The 24,936-nt window shown below is 48.0% G+C and overlaps 1 protein-coding gene across 14 annotated transcripts in view; it reads right to left on the bottom strand.

Annotated features, from left to right (window-relative positions):
- Positions 1-24,936, bottom strand: part of BCL9 (BCL9 transcription coactivator) — a 60,399-nt gene that overhangs the window by 23,981 nt on the left and 11,482 nt on the right. For 2 of the 14 annotated variants that reach the window (XM_075769065.1, XM_075769074.1), the window contains exon 1: positions 6,533-6,566. The exons of 7 other annotated variants lie outside the window; for them this stretch is intronic. The gene's annotated coding sequence lies outside the window, so the exon portion shown is untranslated. 5 more of the 14 variants (XM_075769002.1, XM_075769084.1, XM_075768986.1 and 2 more) reach the window with 4 other exon arrangements.

Below are 24,936 nucleotides of genomic sequence, written 5' to 3'. Positions count from 1 at the left end.
AGAAGCACATCTGTTAAAATAAAAATCAAGGTTTAGACCACAGGCTTAATACCTCTTCCAAAATTTCTACTGTCACTGATTATGATAATTGAATATTCTTCATATTCCTACAGACATCTGATCCTTTTTAACTCTTGTTGAATTCTTGCTCCTGATGATTCTCACAGCATGAGTTTCACTGCTTAATTGCAACCATACTAAGTAGTCTATCATCAATTTACACTACATGTTCTGTATCACCAGTCAGTCTTGAAGCAGCAGAAACTCTTCCGCAGCTAAACCACCACACTCTTCTGTTTCCCCTGTTTTAAGCTTCTGAAAGAGGATTTCTCTTTTTATACATTGCATACATGTTCAGAGATGAGAAACATTTTTGGCAAAAAGAACAAGGTAAGCTGAAGGAACAGTTCTCAGGCAAGGGAAGCTGTAACAAATAGGTGTAAATAACATTTAGCAAGTTTAGCAGACTCTTAGGGGTACAGTTAGATAAGCATTCCTTTTGGCAACAACGCCAACTTAAAAAAACTGCAGCTACCAGTATTTACTTCCACCCCTGCACCACACTGTTGGATGTGCCCGTACAACCGTTTGCGTGGCCAAACAGTGAACCAGTTTGGCAAACTGATGCAGGCTAAGTACAATCATTTTTTTTTTGCCAGGCTGCTTATAATCGAGGTCAGTTCCTTGATCCGTTTCAGCATATAGCTGCTCCAGTAGCAGTACCAGCACACTGGTACCAGAAGGATGGTGCAGAGTCAAAACGGGCAAACGCCAAGGACTCCTCAAAAGCCAACTCTAGCACCCAAAGAAATGCTCACAGGCATACTAACACTGAGCAGCTAGGCCTATAGGTAAGGGTTTAGTCACAAGTACAACCCCGCTTCTTCAAAACTGTAAATTAAAGTCAACGTTGGAACAGCTCGTTTGGATTCAGCACACATTAAAATATCACCTTATGTTTTTTGCTATTGCCATTGAGTTAACTAGCATTGTTAAGACCACATGGTCTTAAAGGTAACTTCACAAATTTCCCAACAGATGGGTTGGGTTTTTTCACTCTAGTTCGAGATTATCTGGAATTCCTAATTATGAATAAGGTTCCTGTTCTTCTACACTTTATAGCAGGAGATCCAGCTTCAAAATGATTAAACTTTTAAAACAGAAAAACCCTCTAACAGATAAGTAAAGGTACAGGTGGAAAGCTATTTTAAATGATAGGCAGAGTAGTGCTCAGAAAAACACCAGCAATAAAATCTCCTTCCATTCACAAACTGCTCTGAAAACCTGAGTTAACACCTTCATTTCGCCAGCAGGAAGACTATAGGGACTCCAGCAGAGCTTGTAAGCAGGAAATCCAAGCCCATAGCAAATCTTGCTGGGTTAAAGGACTTCGTATCTATGTAAACAGACCACAGACCTTACTGAGGCAGAGATTTCTGTGAAGTCCAAGGCCACGCAAACTAGATAGAAGGATTTTATGAAGGCTGCCTGCATCACTCGGAAGAAATTCTGGTAAACTTCTAGAAAGTGGAAGAGATCAAACCCTGCTAGGTAACGCAGCTGACATTTAAGATGGGAATTAGTTTGAATACTCACTTGAGTGTAAATTGCTCCACAGGATAAAGTTGTGGGTTTTGTTTTAGGGGTTTTTTTTCCCCCATTGAATTTGTAAGAGACCAACAAAATTCCTAAGCCATAGACGCAGTTTGTAAGGCAACAGAATTGACACAGCATGACAGGAACTCAAGAGGAAAAAAATATAGAAAGAAACATGTAGAAATAGGTATGGAAAGTCAACATATTAGAGAGTAGCAAGCCTTTTGAATAGCTAGGAAATTTGGATCAAAGGTACTCCATTCTTATCCACCTCAAACATATAAACTGTTCAGAAAAGCTGTTGTATATGAATATTTTAGCCTGGTGGCTTATAGTTGCCTTAGTTTCTATATTTGGATATTTAGTGACAAATGTAGTTTCTCTGGCCCTGGACTAACCCTAACTGAAAACAATGCAAGTACATGAACTGTAAAGATGAAATACAAGATGGGGGGGGGGGGAGGGGGAGAAGCACAGGGAAGAAAGAGTCCACACCCTTTGTATTCATAATATACAGCAGAGATCTACAAAGTTTCTGGTTATATGAACAGAAACCTATTTATTTTCTTTCACGTTTAAATTCAGGTCCTGCCTAGCTTATGACTGTGTTGACCAATAAACAGATTAACTGATCACAAGAGAGGAAAGCAAAATACCTCTCCCTCCCCCCCCCCAAAAAAAAAGACACCTATGCACATCCCCCTAGCCCACAAAAAGATGGTTACAACAGTACTGTCATAGTCCAGCTACCTCCCTCACACCAGAGCAGATCGCAGTTTCTCCCAAAAACATCTTTATTGCATCTATGAGCTAAATAATCTGTATTGGGAAAACTATACTGGGAAGTCAGCAACAGAACTTTCACCAAATATTGCCAAAAAAAAGTACATACAAAATACATCCCCAAATTTCTCATGTTAATCTGATCAAAGATGAGCAGCTGAATGGGAGGGGGACTTAAACAAAAACTTGTTTAGGGTGGGGTTTTTTTTGTTTGGTTTTGTTCACACTTATTTAACGTCAATGATTGATTAACATTTTGGATAAAGGAGGTCTTTGTTAGTGATTCAGCATCTCCACCCCTTCAATTAAGGTGTTAAGAGTTCACAACAGTGCAGTGAGACCCAAGATCCTCAGACCCCTCTCCACTAAAAAAAAAACAAAAACGAACCCACAACCCCCAAAAAATATTAAAAAAAATGCACCCACTCCACTGGGAGAATTCCAAAATCCCAAAACTGACATCGTTGCTAACTCCAAGTTAAAAAAAGAAAGCTGCCTTTCTTTTGTTGTTTGAGGAGGGGCCAGCAAGGGAGACAGGGAAAGAATATGAGCCCTTTAGCCATTTTTATGCTCTGAGTAAGAAAAAAGGACACATTCATTAAAAATAATATCTTTGGAGATCATTGTTAAAAAAAAAAAAAGAAAAGAAAAGAAAAAACCCACACCACCACACAACAGAGCCATCATGCCAACTTGTCCAAAATGGCTATAAAAATTTCACCAAAGCAACCTCTGTGATTCCCACGAGAAAGCAGGTCACTCTGCTATGGGATGTGGGCATGTGCACTTCCGCTAGCACAGCTCTGCTGCAAGCTTAGGATGAACACAAAACAACTGCGGGTTATGTTAGCCTCTACTTAACTTCACCAGTTCAACACCTGTAAGACTCCACTGTAGGCAGCAATTCAGCATTACAGCCCTGACATAAAGCAGGAGAGAGGTAAACAAAAAGACAACAGGAATAAAGCTGTTTAGGTACGTTAATTCTTTCATTCCATACCCTGTGATTTTATTTTTTTTTTTTATTTTATGTAATGCCTTACCTAGCTTTCCAACACTTGTTTTTGTAATATTTTGAACAATCTTCCAACAAAACAGAAGAAAACTTACATCACTTTTTTTTCCTCCTGCTTTTAAAGCTTAATACATTTAAAGGATGCTTCAGAGCATCCTATGATTCTGTGTGGGCTTTTCACAAAGAATTCAAGGACAAAATACTTTCGAGGAAAATAAAAATATTACTGGAACCTCTCAAAACTGGAAGAACCGTCTTCCCCGCTTCCTCCAACTGTATTTTGACAGCAGGGCAACTAGTCACCAACAGGGAGGCTTAATGCAACAAACTTGACTTGGCACAACCTCTTCTTTTCTGCCTCAAAGTCAGTGAGGCTAATGCCAAAACTAAGGAGAAGATGTTACTTTACAAGGTAAGAGCTACAAGACTTGATGCTCCTCTCCCAGACAGTGAGGTTCATGGTTATTTCCCGACCAGTTTCAGAGCCCAAGTTAGGTTTGGCATCTGGAGAACAAAAGCATCTTCCCTTTCACGTTGGTGGGTTTTGAACTGTTCCACAATCAGCTCCCCACTGCCACTTCTTATTTCATACTTTCTTTCTTTGCTGCATAACAATTTCATGATTTCTCATTTTGTTTACTATTAAACCACTAACCATGTAATCATCCCACCTTAATATTTATACCCAGATAACAACCCACAATTGACTGTCACATCAGATTCTTCCCATCTGTGTCTTCATGCTTTGTCTGCCCTCTGAGAGTAACATCCACCTTCCACATCCCAAACCTTCAATTGTCAGAGGCCTTTTTAGTCCCATCATCCGGTCACCTACACAGTAGCCTCAAGGACAGAAAGCTGGACAACGCAGAAACACAGGGTTATCTCTCTCATCCTAGAAGTGGATCCTTGCTGCTTGCATGCATCCACGTGTCCCATCATTTCTCAAAGCATTTGGGGTCTCCAGTGTTGTGTTATTCCCCCCCATCACCCAACCCTTAACCTCATGAACCTGCAGTATCTTTACAGATTTAGCCTCTCATCCCACTGACAGCCTCCCATGCACTTCTTTGCAGGAGACCAGGGCACAGACTCTTCTCATACACACACACGCACAGTGGCTCTTCTCTACCTAGCAGAAACACTTCCAAATAAACACGTTTCCCCTGAATTGTCAGATACTGCTGTTCCCCACAATCCCTACATACAAGATCCCCTCCCACACTTGAAATATCCCACAAACTCCTCTTGAGCAACAATCCCATGTACCAGTGACACTACATGCTTAGCTTCCCTGGATTCCTGCTCCCCTGAACTATCTACACCGCTTCCCAGCTCTGGACCCCTACAATTCCCTCCACAGCCACGTGCACCACCTCCCTCATGCTGAAAGCACTTCCTACCCTATATTCTGGCTCCCAATGTTTCCCCATACCACAATCCCATTCCCATATCCCTTTCTACCAATCACTCAAGCCCCAGCTCCTCACATTCTCTCATCACTATATCCATCCCCTCATATATCAACTTATTTCCCCCCAGTATACCTCATACTCTGCATTTCTTCATCCACCTCTCCACGTCCTTTCCTGCAGACACACGTATTTCAGTTTTTCCTGCAACAAAGCCCCCCATCCCTTCCTCAGAGCACATCCCAGATGAGCCAGTGTCCCACGTACCACCTCCCACCCCCTCACTGCATGCATCACCTTGTACCCCACTCACTACATCCCTATCATAGACCTTTGTGCCCAAGCCCCTCACTTCAGTTCCACCACAGAGTTCGCACACCCAGCTCTCACCCCACTTGCATCAGCTTCTTTCTCCTAGGACAGCCCACACCCCCAATCCCAACAGCCTAGCCCTGAGTTGCAGCCCCTCTTACATCCCAATCTCTCACTAGGATTAAAAACTCAGAACTACCCCTCCAATCCACCCAACACCATTCTCTCCATACAGCACAGCCCCTACAACATCCCAAGCACATCAGTGCACCTCAGCGCAGCACAGAGGACTCCACACACTTACAGCACAGCCTCCCAGCACCCCACATCCCTCCACACAGCACAGCCATGTGGGCACCCAGTGCCACCGGCACAACCTAGGGCACCCCACACATCCCTCCACACAGCAGAAGCCCTAGGGCATCCCCTGCACCGCAGAGCATCCCACACACTTCTCCATGTAGCATAGCTCTTAGGGAATCCCATGCACCACAATGCAATGCAAAGCACTCCATATACCCCTCTATACATCACAACTTCCAGGGCTTTCCGTGCACCCCAAAGCACACCACATGGCCCTCCACAGAGCACAGCCCCTAGAGCATCCCCTGCACCCCACACATCCCTCCATAGAGCACAGCCCCTAGAGCATCCCCTGCACCCCACACATCCCTCCATAGAGCACAGCCCCCGGGGCATCCCCCACCCCTCCATTCGAGGCACCCCTCAGCCCACTCCTGCACGCCAGGGCATCCCACATGGCCCTCCACAGAGCACAGCCCCGAGGCACCCCACGCACCTCAGAGCATCCTCCACCCCTCGCCACGCAGCACACCCCCAGGGCACCCCACACCCCTCCACGCAGCACAGCAGAACCCCCGGGGCACGCCACGGAGCCGAGCAGAGCCCCGGGCACCCGGGGGCCGCCACCAGAGCCGCCGGGGTGCCGCCGTCCCGGGGGAAGCGCTCCCCGCGCCGGCGCCGACCCCTCCCCGCGGCAACCCCCCGGCCCCCCACCGCCCCGGGGCCTCCCCCAACTCTCAAACTTTGGGCGGGCGGCGGCGGCCGGTGCCGGTGGTCGCCCGGTACCCGCCGCACCGCCTCCCCCTCACTCACCGCCGGGCCGTGGGGGAGGGGTGGGGGCCGAGGCTCCTCTCAGCCCCGGGCGGGAGGGGGCGGCGCAGCGTCTCCCCCCGGCGACGGCGGGTCCTTCCCCCTCCCGCAAACACACACAGGCTCCATTGTCCGCCAGCGCCTCCCCCCCTCCTTCCCGCACACATGGTACCGCCCACCGCAGCCCCTCTCGCCCGCTCCCCCCGCCCGCTCCCCCCCCTTTTCCCCACACCGGTTTCCCCCCCCCCCCCCCGGCTCCCCCCTCCCGCCGCGTCCCGCAACCCGGAGAGAGGAATGGTACCGCCCGTCGCGCGCGCCCCGCCCCGGGAATGGTACTGTCCCCTACTCACTCCGCCGGCGGGACCGCCTCTTACTCCCCGTTCCGGGCAGTGGTCTCGCCCGGCCCCCCCCCCGCTCCGCCCCTCCCCAGCGAGAAGGCGGAGACTGTATCCCTTCCCCCTCGCACACACTCTCCTCCCGCCTTCGCCTACACAGTGGTAGCAGCCGGGATCTTAAAGGGACAGGCCCGCCGCGGCGATCGCCCCGCGGGAAGCACCACCCACCGCTCGCCGCGGCACCGCCCCCTCCATTAACATAGCCTGTCCCCCGCCTCGGGGCGGCCCCACCCCCTCCTCCCCTTTTAAAGAGACCGCGCGCCCAGGGCGCTTCTTAAAGGGACCGCCCCTCCCTCGCACTCCTCCCCCCCCACCTCCCCTCCACGGAGTCGAGCGCCGAGAGTACAGAGTACCCCTCCCCGCGCCCCGCTCCCCGGGCGGGGCCGCGCCGCCGCGGGGGCGGGGGCTCCGCGTGCCCCGGTGCCCGCAGCCGCAGGGGAGGCGCCCGGTGAGGCGGGGAGGGGCCGGCGCGGGCCCCTGTCAGCGCGGGGCGCGGGAGCCAGCGCCCCCCGCCCTGCCTCGCCTCGCCTCGCCTCGCTCCGCCCGAAGGCGCGCGAGCACCTCTCGCTCCCTTGAGGCGGCGCGCGGGGCCCGCCCCCTAACGGCACCCCTAACGGAAACGGCGCGGGCCCCGCGGGGAGAGGGGGCGGGCGCCCGCCCGCCCGCCGCCAAGCCCAGAGGCCTTGCGCGGCCCCCGAGGGAGGCGCACGGCGGGGCCCCGGGAGCTGCGGGATAGGCGGCCGCCGGACCCAGAGCGGGTGCTCGGCCAGCCCACCTCAGCACCGTCCTGCCTAGGGGAAGCTTACACCCATAGCACCTTCGCCGGGCGCGGCCTCAGCCTCACGGCAGGCGCCAGCTGCCTGCGGAAGGGCTTCTATACGCTGAGAAACCGAGGCGGACACTGGGCGTTGCAGCCAGCCACCGGCACAGTCGTCATCCCGAAAGGGGCACTGCCCAGAGGCGCTGGCTGGCGGGCAGGCAGCACCTTTCCGGAGGGGCATGTTCGCTCGGCCCGCTGACACCGAGCATGGAATTTCCCTTGCACGTATTGCTGAAGAAGGAAGGGGACGGCTGGCCATCGGCAAGGCAGGAAGAAAGCGGGAGGGAACTTCTGAGGGAGAAGCACGTTCCTCCTACCTGGTGGCTGAGCAACTTGACTCTGCCCACCAGCTGCCAGCGGGTTGATGGAGCTGCTCTGAGAGATCTGAGGGTCTTTTCTGATGAGAGAAAGCACCGGGCTAAGCAGCAGCTTGCAAACTAAACAGGGAGGAACCAGACAGTAATGACAAACAGATACAACCTATCAACTCCTAAATATGCTCAAGGGCCCTATCCTGAACAAATGCTTCATGTTTGGGGGATTAAACGTCAAATGGAGTTTGAAACTGGCTGGCAGTTAAGAGTTTTGAAGATTTGTAGCAATCACCCGCCCTTTTCAATCTGCCCTTTTCAATCTGCGACTTACTCTGTGAAAAGGCCGCTTTCAACATCCACTAATCATCCTCCTTCACCTCCACAAAATGTTCTTAAAATGGGCGATCTTGTGGGTTATAAGGAAGAGCTTTCCAAACCACCGGTGACACACAGATGCACAGAACTGCTGCAGCCAAAGAGAGAAAGCAGGCCGATCATTTTTGCATATCCACGATGCCTGAATAACCTGTTTTGCCAATACAACAGAAGTGAATAGACATGCAGAGTGTGTTCTCCCTCTCCCTTTATCCTCAAACGACCCACTCTTTACCCTGTCCCACTTTGAAATAACCCAGCACTTTGGAAGAAGACCCTTTCAGCACCGAGCATTCACGCTGACAGATAAAACCACCTCCTCTCTGCTCGGCCCTCAACCGCTAAGAGGCTTTTTCCTCTTTTTGTCCCTCTCTTCTCCTTCCCTTGTCCATGCCCACTTGGTAACACCTTTAAAGAAATCTTTACAGCTTCCTGAGCACTGCAACAGTGGCTAACTGAAACCTCTTACCCCAGGGAGATACTCTTCCTTGAGGGGGATACTTCTTAACAGTGGTTTTCGATCCCTTCTGACTTGTAGGCCAGAGCCCCTAAACATCTCCCGCTGGACTGTCAGCCCACTGATGCCACTCGCTTGCTTCTCTCTGGTGCTTTTTCCAGACAAGTTTCTTGGGCAACAAGTTCCCAGGACCCGGAGGTGGAAACCATTGGTGTCTGGCCAGTGCTTCCAACTCATCCCCCGACGCTAGCCCTACCCATACCTTTCCACTCATCATGGCACCAGTTGCTAAAGCTGAAGTGTTGGTGAAACCTGACTGATTGGCTCCACTTGAACCACCACCTTTGTCACCATTGGTGCAGCCCACTCCTTTACCTGACGTATAAACCTTCTCTATTTTTACATTTATATGGGTCTGTCTTTACACAACACCTACAACTCCCCCTCTCCTTTACGCATCCCACACCACAGAGGGCTTGGTGGACTGAGCCTAAGAAAGGCTGCAACAGCAGCAGCTGTACAGAGTAGACCGGCCAGATCTGTGTAAGGAAGAGATACGCCTCGCAGTGCTTTAGACAGAAGACCCAGTCCCACTCTCACCGACATCAGAGAGGGACCCATCGTGGTTTTGCTTAAAAGGATGTTTGTTTCCCCTGGGCAGCAGAGACTGGGATTTTTCTAAGGAGCCTAAGGAAGCCAGGCACCCAACTTCCGCTTCCTGAAGGTAGCTTTGAAAATCGTACGCTGTGCTTCAATCCTGACATGTGCGACAGCAGGGATAAAATACAAGGTGTTAGCGGACTGCCTTTTTTGTTCTTCTCCCTCCTCTGACCCGGTACTTCGCTGTCTTGTCCCTCGTGGAGTTAGACGGGGGAAAAGGAGCATAAAATGTTTCTAGTTCGCAGATGCTGTGGTTCCTTCAACTCCCCTCCCATCCCCCCGACCCCATCCCCCCACATTTCAAACAGTTATAAATGACTGTGCAACTCTGCAGGCAGCGGTCTCAAATAACCACACCAAGCCTCTCCCCTCCAACGGCTTTATGTCTCTTCCTTCCTCTCTTTGGGGCTCCCGGTAGCAACCATCAAGGTGTTTTGCATCCTCACAAGAGTTAAGTTGCTACTTCACCCACCACCTCTGGGAATCTGCCACAGTAAACTGCCACGAGCAGTGAATTCCCAAGGCAGGGATTCTCAGCTGAGAAATCCCTCCTGCTGTCCTTGAAGGGTTTTACCATGGGAACTGACAACAACAGGCTCCCAAATGATCTTAACTGCGATGACAGGTTGAAAGGCAGGATTTCAGGTGGTGGAGCCCCAGACCACAGGACTGCCACTGCCAACCTCGAGAGCATCCCCCTGTATTGGGGCCTTGCCTTCCCTCGGCCAAGCTCGTAAAAGCTGCCCCAGAGGAGCCAGCTGTCCCAGCTCTTCAGAGCACTCCGGCAAATCCAAGAACATCTTGGAAACATTACAGCTCTCACCACACTGCATACACTCTCCTCACAATTCCCTGGCTGCGGCAGGGACAGAAGATCAGCCTTTCTATTCAAAAGCAGGGTCCTCTTACATCACAGTGAACCAAGCCGAAGGAAAGTTGCTACAGGAGCTCCAGTTCTGCCGAGCAGACAGATCAGACGAGATAGGCCAGCCAGCAAAATACATTTGCATTACACTTTCTATATATGGTTCAGAGCATGGCACACCCCAATCGCAGCTTTTATTCTCTTTAAGGGCCTGGCCCTGCAAACACTTAATTTTACATATCTAAGTAGAGTCCCACTGAAACACAATGGAGCTGCTCATGCAAATAACGTTAAGAGCGTGTAGGGCTGTGGCTCCGTTTCACTATTCCATCTGCAGCAGACACAGTTTCAGAGGATCCTGCCATGCTCTCTCACACTTACTGCTGCTTACTTGTGCCACTTAAACTATTTATGTAGCCACACTCATAGGTCAGCTGTTTAAATGATCCAACTTTTGTTTTAAACGCCCTATACCACCAAGAAGAAATCCTTAACGCCAGACCAGCTCCAACGTAGATTTCATCCCCACAAGCAGCTGAACTGGCACAACTGGAGGAGGTGGAAACATCTGAGGAACAGGAACTTTTGAAGATGGGATTGAGGGCAGGCGAAACGGCGACATGGAGCCTTAGCGTGTGAAGGCTGGAGGCATTACTCTCTTCTGAAGTTACACCCTGCTCCTGACCATCCACTCTCTGAAGCAGAGCTTCTTCCCCAACCACACAGTCATTCCACACGAAACAAGTTTCACCTCAAATGCAACAGCAGATTGAGCCTTTTCAGTCATGAGTGATTAAAACCCTTCCCTCAAAAAAATCTGTCACCATTAAGCAGAACCTGCCAACAGTTACTATACCCAGGATCAGGGATATGCACTCCTCCTTGCACTTAAAGGATGTAGTCACCATGCGCATCTGTAGCCAGTCGAAGGATCCCTTGCTATTAGCTTTGACATGGCACATTTGGGCCATGAAAAGTGTTCCCTACAATTTTTTTTCCGTTTATGGGCTATTTTATCTCTAGCAACTCTGTGCTGAAATTGCATCACATATTTCCTGTCTGCTGAGGCAAGATTTCCCTCTTTCAGTGTGATTATAACCTTCCAGCAGGGAAGCTCCACTAACTCCTTAAGAGCTTTGCTCTCTTATACTGCCTCCCGACTTCTGCATTCATGTACACCTGCGCAAAGTGGGTGTAAAACGCTATCACTGTTGGAAGTGAAGAACACACATCATTAGGAGGATGTTTTGCTTTGTTTGCTTAGGTTTGGGGGGGGATTGCCCTCTTTTTGCTCTGGTGTAAATGATCAGAGGAGCTGCAGGATGAGAGTGAGATAAGGCTCTATGAAATGTTTCTTACCAGCTTTGAGTTTTACATGGCTGCGTGCTCTAATGAGCCTTCTCGAAAGGAAACAACCTATTTCTGTAAGGAATCCAGGTGATTACGGTTCGCATACCGCCGTGATCTCTCTGCATGGGCACAGGGGAGCTGCTTTCATGAATCTTGCTGCAGGATGAAGCCTAAAGCTGGACAGTGTGAAAGAGGTGGGAGAGGACCACAGGGAAGGGTAGTTTAACATCCACTGTTAACTTGGAAAAAAACCCTTCTTTCAGAAAATCTTTTATTTATTGTAAATCATTCCTAAAAGATTAGGAAATCAGCCTTGGGGGAGGGGGAGACATTGTTGTGGCTTGCTTTCTAGTTCAGTGTCTTTTGGTATTAGACATTACCCTGAGTCTCCCCAGTTTTGCCAAACCTCAGTCCTGCAAACACCAGAGAACTTCCATGACTCAGTTCGGGTGAACAGTCCCTCTGCACCTTGACTTGTGCAGGACTTCACAGACTCGCAGAGGAAGGAAATACATATATATATATATATATATATGGATCAACGTCAGTACCCACATATATACACACGCACATATATCTCCCCCACAAAACACACATACACACCCCCCTACCTGTCCCTGCTGCTGGCATAAGACCACGTGTAGCTCACCTATACCGATTACTACTGCCTCACTGGCTGCACGGCACACAGAGCTCTGTTTGTTAGGAAGGAGACTGGCTGATGGATCTGACCAGCGCTGGCTGCACAACATCACCCTACGGCAACAAGGTACAGGTGATGGCAAATTCAGCTGGGCAAGAAAGGCTCTCACTTTTCCTATCTACATTGAAAAGAGAGAAACGGTTGATCTTGTTTTTTCTTATTCGCACATGAACATCCAAACTGAGTCTTAATCAAATTTGGGCTGGAGCATGGAGCTGCGCCTATGGTTAAAATACTCTTCTGGATCTCCAGAGAGCCTTCTAGTTGATCTGCCCCCCCTTCAAGACATTATCCCACATCAAAACTCTGACACGATGAACAAATCCCACATATTATAACATTCCAATTGCAGGAAGCTCTTGCCGTATTTAGAAAGTCATTTCTCAAGTCAATAAGCAGGTATCAGGCAAATACCACGCAGCCATAGAGATAAATGCTCAGCTTTATCTCCTGTGATAAAAAAAAAAGGGAGAAAAAGAAGGAGGAGAGAAGAGAGAGTGAATCAGAAGGGAAATCAGGTAAACAGAATCTGTGGAAACATATGCTCACGCAACACATGAAAGATATGAATCCATACTAAACAAAGGTGGGAAATTTTGGCAAACGGGAGACTCCAAAATCAATGTTTGCCCAGGAACACTGCTCCCATTACACTGACAGGGAACGGCTAACACACACCGAGTGCTGTGGTGCCGCCAGGAGAATTTGGCTGTGGAATCGCCTGACCCTTGAGCCTTTTAAGACCCTCAGCCATGCCTTTACACTCCCTTTGTATGTGTATGACTACCTTTGATTTCAATGAGAAAAGACACGGCAGCAGTCCAGAAAATTGCCAGACTTCAGCCACCTGATGAGCCTAGTCCAAGATGGCAAGCCCTCTTGCACAGCCACGCAGCTACGTTCTCTGTAATGCCTGCCCCACAGTGCCAGGGCACACACATGCATTTTCACGGTGTAAAACCAACCAAACAAAATTTAATTCCCAAAGAAGTGTTTCTGAGAAAGCCATGACCAGCTGAAGAAAGCACCTTTCATTAGGAGCGTCCTTCTCACGGGATAAATAGAAGGAGGCAAAGCCTGCCCTCAGACAGACAGAAGTCATCTGTCACCAACACATACAACAGCTCTCTTGGCATAACAGGCTTTTTGTGCCTTCCAGCGCTGCTTCTCCACCATCCAGCTGCTCAGGGTACCCGCCTGCTGTACAACAGGGCAGCAGCGCAGACAGGTTACAGCTATAGCTGCCCCTACAGTCAGTGCACAGGTGTTTGAGGGGAAAATTTTGCTCCCATCTCTCCTGCAAGGCTACAATAAAATAAAAATAACTTCAGCATGGTTTCCTCTCTAGCTTGCACACAAAGAAGAAACCAAGCCCCGACTGTACAACAGACTGGCCCATTAAAGCGAATGGTTAAATTCTTGCTATGAAAAAGTAGGCGTTGTTGTCTGTTTTGTGAGGCAGAAATCAATATTCCCGCCTCCTCTCCTTCTGTTATTTCACCTTGAGATACTCATGCTCAGATAGATGAGATCTGAATCTTACTCACTGTTACTGCAACTTTTCTCTCTCCAGCATTTCACAGGGTCACAGATGTTCTTGGAGTCCTAACCTGCCTGTAATTTACCACTCAGCTCTCTAAACTGAACACCAGTGGTGACTGAAGTAGTGACTGATTTTCCTTCCAAATCACACCATTGCGGCTATTTCTAACTATTTATCTACACTCTTCATCTCAGTCATTTTGCTCCCTGTGTGCCTCAATAACAACCCTCTCTCCGCCACGGCCTCTTTCTTCTCTGGACCCCTATAATTCACTCCCTGGTGCTAGCCTCTTCCATACCGCGGCCATCTCATATAAATGATGTTTTATTGGGAAATGCCCCTTCTGCTCTCTGTCTCTCTTTAATCTAACAGTGGGGGGGTTAGCTTGCTTAAGTGTACAAATTTGGGGGTGAGGGGGGCGAGGGGGGAAGAACCCGGATGACTGATGCTTAGCCCAAGAGAGTCTGAAGCAATGTTGGCTGGGGAGAGACAAGTAGGATAAAATAAGCCAGCACCATACCTCAACAGCTGCTCCTTCAACTACGTTTCCCTTCGGCAGCTCGGATTCAGGAGTCTGGACCCATTCCCGCAGATCAGGTAGCAATAATGCCAGGCTGACTGGGCTGTTCTGATGAATCCTCTTGGATGCGGCTCTGTCTACTATCATGCCTGCCTCTGTCACCTAAGGATTAGACAACTGCAATATGGTCTGTTTGGCACCATGCTTTAAATCCATTCATAAACTGAAGGCAGTGCAGAATTCAGCACTCTGTTAGATAAGCCGTGTCTCTCGCCCACGATCATTCTCGCTTTTGTGCTCCATTTTTGTGCCATCTGACCACTGGTTTCCAGACAGATTTTAACACATTCCTGTTGACCTCTAGTGCCTTGCATACCCGAACCCTTCCCACCTGAGAAATTGCCTCTTATATTTCCTAGAAGCTGCAGAAAAGACATTGGGTATTCTGGTATTCTCGCACAGGTACCTAGGAGAGTAGAGTTGAGAGTTGTTCAGTCTTTAATTTGCCATTGTTTGCTGGTGACAGTCTGATGAAATTGCTTGAGTTATAATGAAGACAGTTTTCATTATCTGTCATTTAAAAATGTCAAGGGAGCTTAGACTGAATGGATAGGTGCTACCTGTTGTTTCAAATAGCTTTTGATGAAGGAAATACATTTCAAAAGTACCAGTCACTGATTTACAGGTGCTGTACAAAGATTACATAAAACAGCGAGATCCCTCCAAAGAAAACAAGCAGATTTCCCCCTTGCTCTTTAGACACTGGCTTATCATCAGTGCGGTGCTGACTTTCTTCTGCAGTAATCATCGGCGGCTTTCAGATCTGCAAGATCCTGGATGATAGAAGACAATACCAACAAAACCAGGATTCTTCATTATTAGAGGGCACTCGAAAGTTTTGGCTATGTAAATGCTTCGCTCTCGTTCTTTTGTGTTTTTACTTGTGCACTTTTATGGTGCAAACTCTGGACCACTTTAGCAACAGATGTCATGACTGGACGTAGTTCTGCCCAAACATGTTGCTAGTCCCTCTCTGCTGAAGGTGTTGGCCTCTCACAGCTGAACTGCAATAACAGACTGTGTGAAAGTTCCTAGTCCATCTGAGCACAAAATCTGCCAGCTTGTTTTAAATCATATCTGTTTATTCCCTAACATGACTACATCTGCTTACAATACCTGCCATGCAGGTCCTGAAAGACACCTAGGACAGCATGTTTCTTTTCTGTCTAAATCCTTATATTTTAGAGCATCCATTCAACATGTGAGACGGTGCTGCATAGGGGCCCCACCTCGGTAATGTAACTGATGGGATACACTCCCTGTGCCTTGGCTTGCTTACAAGATGGGCTGTTCCTACACACAACCCGTACCTTTTGCCCGTCCTTCCTGTCAACCCAAGGCAAAATGAATGCCAGCAGCCCAGCCAGCGTGCAAGGAATGCAGGCAATACTCTGGCTACACTGTCTTTAAGAACCACTTGCATTTTTGGTAATTGCTTTTATATGGGTATCCAGCATCAAAGAGTGTAGCATTGTGCTGGTTTGGGCTGGGATAAAATTAATTTTCTACACAGTAGCTAGCATGGGGCTATGGTTTGGATTTGTGCTGACAACAGTGGTGATAACACAGGGATGTTTTCATTACAGCTGAGCAGCGCTCACACAGAGCCAAGGCCTTTGCTGCTTCTCACACCACCCCACCAGCCAGTGGGCTGGGGGTGCACGAGGGGTTGGGAGGGGGTACAGCCAGGACAGCTGACCCCAACTGACCACAGGGATATTCCATACCATATGGTGTCATGCTCAGCATATAACTGGGGAAGCTAGCCAGGAGGTGGGATTGCTGCTGGGAAACAGAGTGGGCATTGGGTTTTGGTTTTTTTTTTCTCTGCTGATGGTGAGCAATTGCATTTATGCATCGCAGCATCATTAATTATTATTATCATCATCCTCTTCCTTTGTAATCCTATTAAACTGTCTTTATCTCAACCCACAAGGGTTTTTTCCCATTCTCTTCTCCATCCCGCTGGGTGTCAGGGGGAGAGAGCGAGCAGCTCTGCGGTGCTTAGCTGCCGGCTGGGGTTAAACCATGACAAGCATATAAACATTTAAATGCTGAAGTACAGGTACCCTCCCCTTAAGAACCAGACAACTGCTGCTGCTTTGTCCTGTTAATGCAACTTCAGCCTGCCTGGGTCCCATGCAAGTCAGCTGGCTTCTTCATCCAGGTCCCTGTGTTCCCCGTGTGCAGAGACTGCAGTGCCACCCATGGTGTACTAGCTCTTGGTGGTGTATATGATGTTCAAAACTAAGATTTGATGGTAATGAGAAGGACCAAGCCTTAGGATGGTGGACTCTTAAGTCACAGATGTGAGGAAGAAATAAGAGTTGTTCTGAGACCAGATCATTTCCACGTCTTGTTTCCATTAGGCCAGTGTTTTCCAGGCACTTAATTGAGCCATCCTTACAAAGCATCTCCCAAAGAAAAGGGTTTATGTTCCTGGCAACATGTTCCAAAAAAACATGTCCCCAGCTCCCTGCTGCTATAAGCAAGCACAACTCCAATGATTTCAATAAAGCTGCACTTTCTGTGGCCCTAAGGCTATAACACTACAGTAAACAAAGCCAAATACCGTAAGCCAGATGCTTTAAGGTCTGAATTCAAGTTTTCAATGTCTTACACAAATGGTTCACCAAAAGATGGCTGAACCCACAACTTCAGCTGGCTGTCACAGAGCTCCTTCACCCACCGGTAAACACGGATCCCAGGGCCTCATCCTGAGGCAGAGCGATGGCTGGTGGACCTCAGCCTGCTCCTCACAGGCACTTCCCCCTGAAAGGGCAGCAGTACCTTGCTCCTCTAGGCTCTGTGCTGCATTGGCACTCCCAGCCTCCCTGCTGAGTCCTCTGCCCTCTCCAAAAGGAAACCCCACACCCCACTCTAATGGCCACAAGGACAATTTTGAGCAACAAAATGCTGATACCAAAACCAAATGACCTTGCAATTTCAGCTGCTTATCACTCTGGTTTCTTCAATTCCCCATCATACAGTTTGTTTTCCCTTTACATCGAAAACGTCCAAACACCGCTCACTCCAAGCAAGGGAGAGCTCAAGGCTGCTGCCTTGAGACTAAGTTTGGGATCCACGGGCACTTGCTGAAAGCAGACCAGTGGCTCAGATGACAGCATACATCCTGGATTAAGAAGGATGTAATGCCAGATAGTTGCTCAGGACTGAGCGAACACAGCAAGTGAATGGGCTTTCCAGCTTCAGAAGTGGTCCCTGAAGGCCAGCAGTAAGGGACTTCAGCTTGATAATATAGTCTGGGGAATGTACTGCACACAGATCCAGTGAGTAATGTTGAAAATCCATAGGCAAAGGAAATGTTTTAAAACAGAGGAGGAAAATCTACTTGAAATCAATACCGTGAAGGTCTCTAAAAGGAAACACTCTGCAAAAAAGGATGCATTTGCCACATATAAATCTTTAATGATATCTTGTAGTTCTAACAAAGCCTTTTTAAAAAAAAACAAAACCACAAAACAGATACTGTAATACACCTGATAAAGCAATTGTCCTCACATGGCAAAATATGATTTTCACACCTGGTAAATGAAATGACTCTGCTGCATCCTGAGGCCAGGGTTAGGGGATAAGGTGAACTGTTAATGGAAGGTTAGAGACCACAGAACGGCTCTTCAGGGACCACCTTTCAGATGCTCTTTTCATGTACAGTAGCGCACAGTGCTCAGAAGGCACTGGTGGCACACACTAAAGTCACTGTCACTGACAGTGGTTCTAACTGTACAGTTGCCAATTGATAGCTTGGGTTAAGATAGCCAGCTTGCATGCCAGTGCTCCTCAGACGCAGGATAAGGCTCACTCTCTTGTAAGAGCAATCCTGCATTCTTTCATCTCCCTCCTGGCATGCCTTCTGCAGCACACCAGGGTTAACCACTCACTCTCTCCTCGCAGGCTAAGAGGGAAGCTATAGAGCCGAGACAACAAACTTTTCGACCGCATACAGCTAGAGCCTCTGAGCCATTAAAAGAAAAGCACGCAGTGAAAATCAAGGAAAATACTGATCACAGGCCGTGCTGGTAGGAGCCCAATGGCATTCAGAATCTGCCCTGTATCAGCACGTGAGACTGCTAGATCCAGGCAGGATGGCTACACAATTTGCCAATCACTCAGGAACAAGAGAGAAGTGAGATCTGCAGGGAGCCAGCAGGCCCCAGAGGTACAGATATTTACAACAAAAAGTCCAAGTGGAATCGGCAAGAGGAAGAGACGAGGAGAAATACACTACATGCTCTAGCACCGCACAAGACACGTAGCTTAACTAGACACTTAAGAATATCTGACTCCATAAATTAGACTGTGATTCCCAGTTCTTTAGCTCCCAGCTCCTTCTGATTTCTGTGGATAAAGGGGATGTTTGTCACTCCCAAGATCAGATGCCAGATCGAACGCTTTTCAAGAAGTACACAGATGAGTATGTTCCTAGGGAAGAATGAGCTAGAGCTAAGCCTTCAAATGAGCACAAGGAGAACCTCCTGCCCACAGACAGGAAAGTGGTAACCTCCTTCACTTCCTTTGTGGCTTTAACCTAAACCACAACTCCTCCCTTTGGGTTAGGAGTCTCTTCCACTCATTCAGATGTTTTTCAGCTTGTCTCTCTCTTATACCCAGCATCCATCACTGCCACATAGGAAAAACAAGCTCTCCTTCTTTTTTCCTCTGTCCCACACCCCTTTTGCAGTTTCTTTCCTAAACAAGAATGGCTTCAATGCACAGCAAAGCAAGTCTAAACTACAGCTCTTTAGGCACAGGCACAGAAATTAGCAATTGCAACATGAGGGAGCAGGGAGAAAGGAAATGTTGGCATACACGCTACACCAGCATTTGGGAACGCTGGCAGCAAGGAAACATTGCTGCCAGCAAGAAGAGTGACGCCAAACCAACTCACAGAGGTCTTCCATGAGTGCGAGCACTCCTTCACAGCCCTGGGTGCAACATCCCTCCTCTTCCCCCAAAGACCTTCAGAGCATGGATGAGGTTCTGAAAGAAGGGAGTGAAGGAGGGCAAGTGCAGGGAAGAGCTGTGCTGCCATGGAGGAGGCCCTTTGCCTGTGCATACAAGAGGTGAGAAGGACAGGTCCCATCATCCCTAGTGTGGGATGTCCATTAGGGAGAGATGGCGGCTCCCCCCTCCCTGAGATTCTATCATCTGCTGAAGGGGGGTCAAATGATGTGAGAGACAGTGGCTCCGATCCAAAACCCTCCTGGTCCAAAGGCTTAACCTTATGATACCCAGGTGATACTGGGGTTTTTAGAGAGAGTTTGGCCTCGTGAAAGATTTGAGCAGTACTGCAAGGGCATTTTTTTCTGTACCAGTTAGGCAGAGAGGTACTTGGGAGGTAACCTCTCCCACTCCTCCCACTGCAATGCACCGGGCAGCCACACATGGTGTCGAGTGATACAGTCGCTCCCTTGTCACCCCCAACTCCCAAGGACCGTTCAGGACTATGTAAGGTGAAACGGAATGCTTTTTATTCCTTCAAGATTTTCAGAGATTTCAAATCACTGTTCTATATCTGATCAGGGGAAAAAAGTAGTTTTCAAATCTTATACCTAGGAACTATGACAAAATGAATTAAACACAAGATTTCATTTTACCTTCTTGAAGCACTTCATTTTGACAGCTTCAAAACTTTTCACCATTTTTTTTTTCAAGATGGGACACGAAACTGGAATCAACTTTTCTCGAAAATAGCAACAGTTTTGGCAAATCAGCAGTTTTCTAAGAAAAATGTATCACTGCAGAAAAATCCTAACAAAACCTAGTTCTATTACTTCCTCCCAGCACCACACAAGAATATGCCTCCGTGGTATAATTCAGCCTTAAGTTTCATAGCAACTCTGATTCAGACATATTGCACACACAGATATTAGAATATGCCTTTGACATCATGAGAGCAATGCAAAATAGTGTACATACAATATGGCTAAGCAATGCTGCTATGGAAACCCTTGCTTTGAGTTCCCGTATATGGGGTGTTTAAATTCTTATCCCTAATATTGCTTTAACAGAATCTTGCGTATTTTGTTTCCTTGCTCAATTCCTCTCCCTCCTTCTGGACTCTCTCGCTTGGGAAAGAAAGGTGTTTTTGTGGGTGAAGCAGAAGGTGATGAGATCTCCACCGCATTCCTAGTGCTGCCATACACACCAGCTCCACGAGCTACAGCAACAGAAGTAACTGATCTGTGCCTCAGTTTCTCAGCTGTAAAAGGGAAAGAAGCTGATGTTTTACTTCGGATATGACTCGAATGTGCTTTGAAATCGTTTGTGACAGCCAGAAGATATATGCATTCTTATCCCTATTTGTTACTTTCTGTAGGCGAGGAGTTACTGTCCTCTACAGACCTATGCTGATGATCTCTCTATATTGAAGAACCAAATCAGGAAGTACAGTCGCCCACTCATGTAGCGAAGAGATAAGTAATAATGCAGTGCACTTGCCAACTCCTAAGGAGGTGGTTTCTTAAAAAGACATAGGAAGCTTTCATGTTTTGAAGCTGACTAATTTCAGAAAGTTCCCGTTTCACTCTCTTTTTTCTTAAACTTCTTCAAAAAGCGTCTGTTTATGTGCTCTTCTGAAGTGTCTTCTGCTAGGGAGGGCCAGACCAGCTAGATTAAAGGTAACCATGCTGGAAGAAAAGAGGACACTTTATCTGTCCATCTCCTCCATTTGCAAGATGCTCCTGGTGACCCCAGCGGTACCTTTCGGGTCTCACCCCAACGAGGAGAGGACACTGTGGCCAGCAGTGGCCACTTGAAACTCTGCCAACTGCTTTGGAGTGCAACGCATCCCGGGACACATGGCACCACCTCCTCCAAAATTTGAGCAGAATGTGCAATCAAATAACGATCACCCGGCAGCCAAACTCACCCGTGCAATCCAGTGATCGCAAATGCAGATTAAGTTACTTGCATTTGTCTGACGGTGTAATTGCCAGACTGCACATTCAAATGAGTATTTGTTTAACTGTGTGATATACAGATAGAGCTTATGCACTTGAGGCCAAATTCACCCCTGTTGTAATTTCCCTAACTCCAGTAGCAATTACTCAAAGGATTAATTTGGCCCACAGTGTTTCCTAGTATATGTGATTCATCATTTCTTTCCTATAACAAAGAATAATACACTGTTTCAATCAGTGGTGATGTCCTGGCCTCCTTGAGGCTGCCGGACTCCCTGTTTAATCAGACATAAAACAAATCACTTGCAGAGGCAGAGGCGTATAAGCATGCTTTAATTACAATATTGTAACACCAATTAGAGATCTATCTAATCGAGGACTCAGTACTTCCTACTTGGGTATTACTCCCATGTTGGGATAATTACTGCTAATTAAGCTCGGAACTAATTAGGCCAAATGATCTCATTTATACCAACACAGATGACTTCTAGGAGTTCGCGCACAAAAAAAAAAATCCAAGGGTGATTTTATCATTCCTGGACTCATCAGCACTTTGCTTTTGAAATGGACTGTTCCTCCCCAATGGATAAGCCCTGTTAAAACTCAAGTCCCAGATCTCAGATGATCTCAGATTCTTCCAAGGCAGAGAAATGCTCTCTGAAGGAGTTTCAGTTGGTTAGCCCAAGTCACCTTCTGCTCTAACAGACATGGTGGATTAACAGAAGTGTGTCCCATCACAGCCCGGTTCATTCAAAACCTACAGGCCACTCTCACAGTGTTATGGTTACAACTTCTCCGTGCACTTAGCACTACCTGTACTGCCAAGACGGCTGCACAGAGTAAGGAGGTTTGCTGTAGGGTGCTGTGCACTGTTAGGACTTACAATAACTTAAAAAAAAGAATCTTAAACATGCCGATAGCCATATGTACTTGTTGCATGATTTGCATCAATGCTGCATATTATTAGAAATTACATCCCAACACTGTTTAGAAACGGTGGCTCAGCTGTGCTATACATGATGGCTGAGGGAAGAGGCTGACTAGCTAATGGAGTTCCTTGCAAAGCCTGTCTGCACTACAAGACTCCCCATGTTCACAGTCGGACTGTATCTAACAAAGTTGGCTTTACACTGCAGTCAGAAAAATAAAGGACAGCCCATGAAGCTGTGTTTAAGTTGCAGCTTCTCCTCCTTCCCTCCAATCCCAAAATTCCTGTACCAGCTCAGCACTGAGATTCTCAGGTAGAAAAGTCACCAAGGCAACGACCAACCAGAAAGCCAACCATGTCCTGGGCTGTGTCAAAAGTGTGACCAGCAGGTCAAGGGAGGTGATCCTGCCCCTCTACTCTGCTCTTGTGAGACCCCACCTGGAGTACTGCGTCCAGCTCTGGGGGCCCCAGTACAGGAGAGACATGGAGCTGTTGGAGCGAGTCCAGAGGAGGGCCACGAAGCTGATCAGAGGGCTGGAGCACCTCTCCTGTGAGGACAGGCTGAGAGAGTTGGGATTGTTCAGCCTGGAGAAGAGAAGGCTCCAGGGAGATCTAATTGCGGCCTTCCAGTACCTGAAGGGGCCTACAGGAAAGCTGCAGAGGGCCTGTTTATCAGGGAGTGTAGTGACAGGACAAGGGGTAATGGGTTTAAGCTGAAGGAGGGTCAATTTAGATTAGATGTTCTTTACTTGAGGGTGGTGAGGCACTGGAACAGGTTGCCCAGAGAGGTTGTGGAGGCCCCATCCCTGGAAGTGTTCAAGGCCAGGTTGGATGGGGCTTTGGGCAACGTGGTCTAGTGGAGGGTGTCCCTGCCCATGGCAGGGGAGTTGGAACTAGATGGTCTCCAGAGGTCCCTTCCAACCCAAACCATTCTATGATTCTATGATTCTATGACCATTTAGACCTGCCCTTGGCTTCTGGAAACAGTCGCTGGCAGTAGGTAAGGTGTTCCCCACCTAATGTTGACATGGCTGAACTGGTAGTAAAACAAAGCTTAAAAACAAAACCTTTAAGCACTGCATTTTGGGGACTATGAGTTGACCAATATTTCAACAGTTGCTTCTCACACAAAGATGGTTTGCACCACTAGCGTGATTTCCTCCTGCAGTATTTGCATTTTCAGTTTCATGGCTAAGTGAAAGAAGAATGCAACCTACCAAAATACCTGCCCCACCTCTTGAAGTGACAGGACATCTTTCAAACGCAAGGAAGGACTAGTATCCAACAACTGGCTGCGAGCACCCATCCTGGCACAAACTGCTACAAACTTCACAAACCTACACAGCATCTTGTCCTTGGGTAGTCAGAGTACCTCGACACCTCTGCGGAGCCTGCCACATCTGCTGAGGCTGAAAACCAGCGGGTCTGTGCTGCCATACAGTATGGGTAAGTCAAGAATGGTTCGGTCACATTCACTGCACAGGCCATCTCTGTACATCCCTTCTTCCAACTCCTGCCTCAAATTCAAGCCTTCCAGGATCTGCTTCAAGGTGCAGCATGTAGTAAAACCTGCCTTCTCTTTACTTTTGGCTTTTTCTTACCAGCTGCCTTTATTACTCCTAAAGCTTCCTCCTAAACACTTCATTTTCTTATGCTTTCTCATACTTCAGGCTGGAATTCTGAAGCAGCTGAACCCACGAATTCACCATTGTTTCCAGGTCTTCTTCCAGTCTGCCCCTTTATCCTCAGAACGATCATTGTTCCCCAGTGAGTCACAGACACCCCTCCTTCTCCCCTCCAAATGCTTCCTGAACAATCTTCTCTCTTCCAAAGCCTGTCAAAACTGAGCCCAGCAGGATTCCCTACACCAACCTGACCTGGTTACAATACCTCCTGGAACTGATCCTCCAGCTGTCTGTGAAATTTCTGTAGAAGTGCCACTTCTTTATGCAGCACCATTAGCAGAATATTAATAAATAATGCACAGGAATAACACAATCCCCAGTAAACAATGTATTACTTCTTCTCCTGTTTTCTTAAGTGAGCAACATGGATCCTAAATCTGATCTCCCCCTCCAGTTGTTACCCAATCCTCATCTCAGCTACCAAACTCTCTCCTCCCTCCTCTGGCAAGCCTGTCATTCCTTTCTTCCCAGCTGCCAAGGCCTTCGCTGCTACCTCCTCCAGCCCAAATACACTAGCAGACATGAATGCAAGCATCCATACACATATCAAGTTGCGTGTTGAAAATGCACATGCTTCCATACGCTGCAAGACAGTAGCCCGTGGCCCACTGAATCATATTTATTTGGGTATCTGCTGGAACTCCTGCAGGAAGAGGCGAGTTGGAGGAGATCTTCTAATGGAAACAAAATCACTGAACCCAAAGTCTGAGCAAGACAGTGGTAGATAGATGATCAGGGCAGCATTCAGCAGAAGCACACATAGGGCCCAGGGGGCCTCTCTGAATGGCATCTTTAGCATTAAAAGGGAAGAATTCAGGAGCTTTAGATCAGAAGTGCATCCCAGCTGGGCATTAGACTCTAATAAATAAGACGCTTTACACTGACAGAGTGCCAGAAACCTCCTAACATCCTCCCCAAGCTTTGCACACAAGCGTCTCTTCAGTCTACAGTGGTTTGGATGGCAGAAACCAAGCAAACAAGCTTCCTACATAACAGAGAAGGGAAGGGAAGCAACATCCTGATGGAGGAACATCAAGTCACAACCACTACAGAAAGCACCATGAATGCTCTAATTTGGGACTGCAATAAGTCCTTCAGGACAGGGAC

This window comes from Balearica regulorum, chromosome 1, assembly GCF_011004875.1.
Source record: "Balearica regulorum gibbericeps isolate bBalReg1 chromosome 1, bBalReg1.pri, whole genome shotgun sequence".
Lineage (NCBI taxonomy): Eukaryota > Metazoa > Chordata > Aves > Gruiformes > Gruidae > Balearica > Balearica regulorum.
This window is presented reverse-complemented; position numbering and strand designations above follow the sequence as displayed.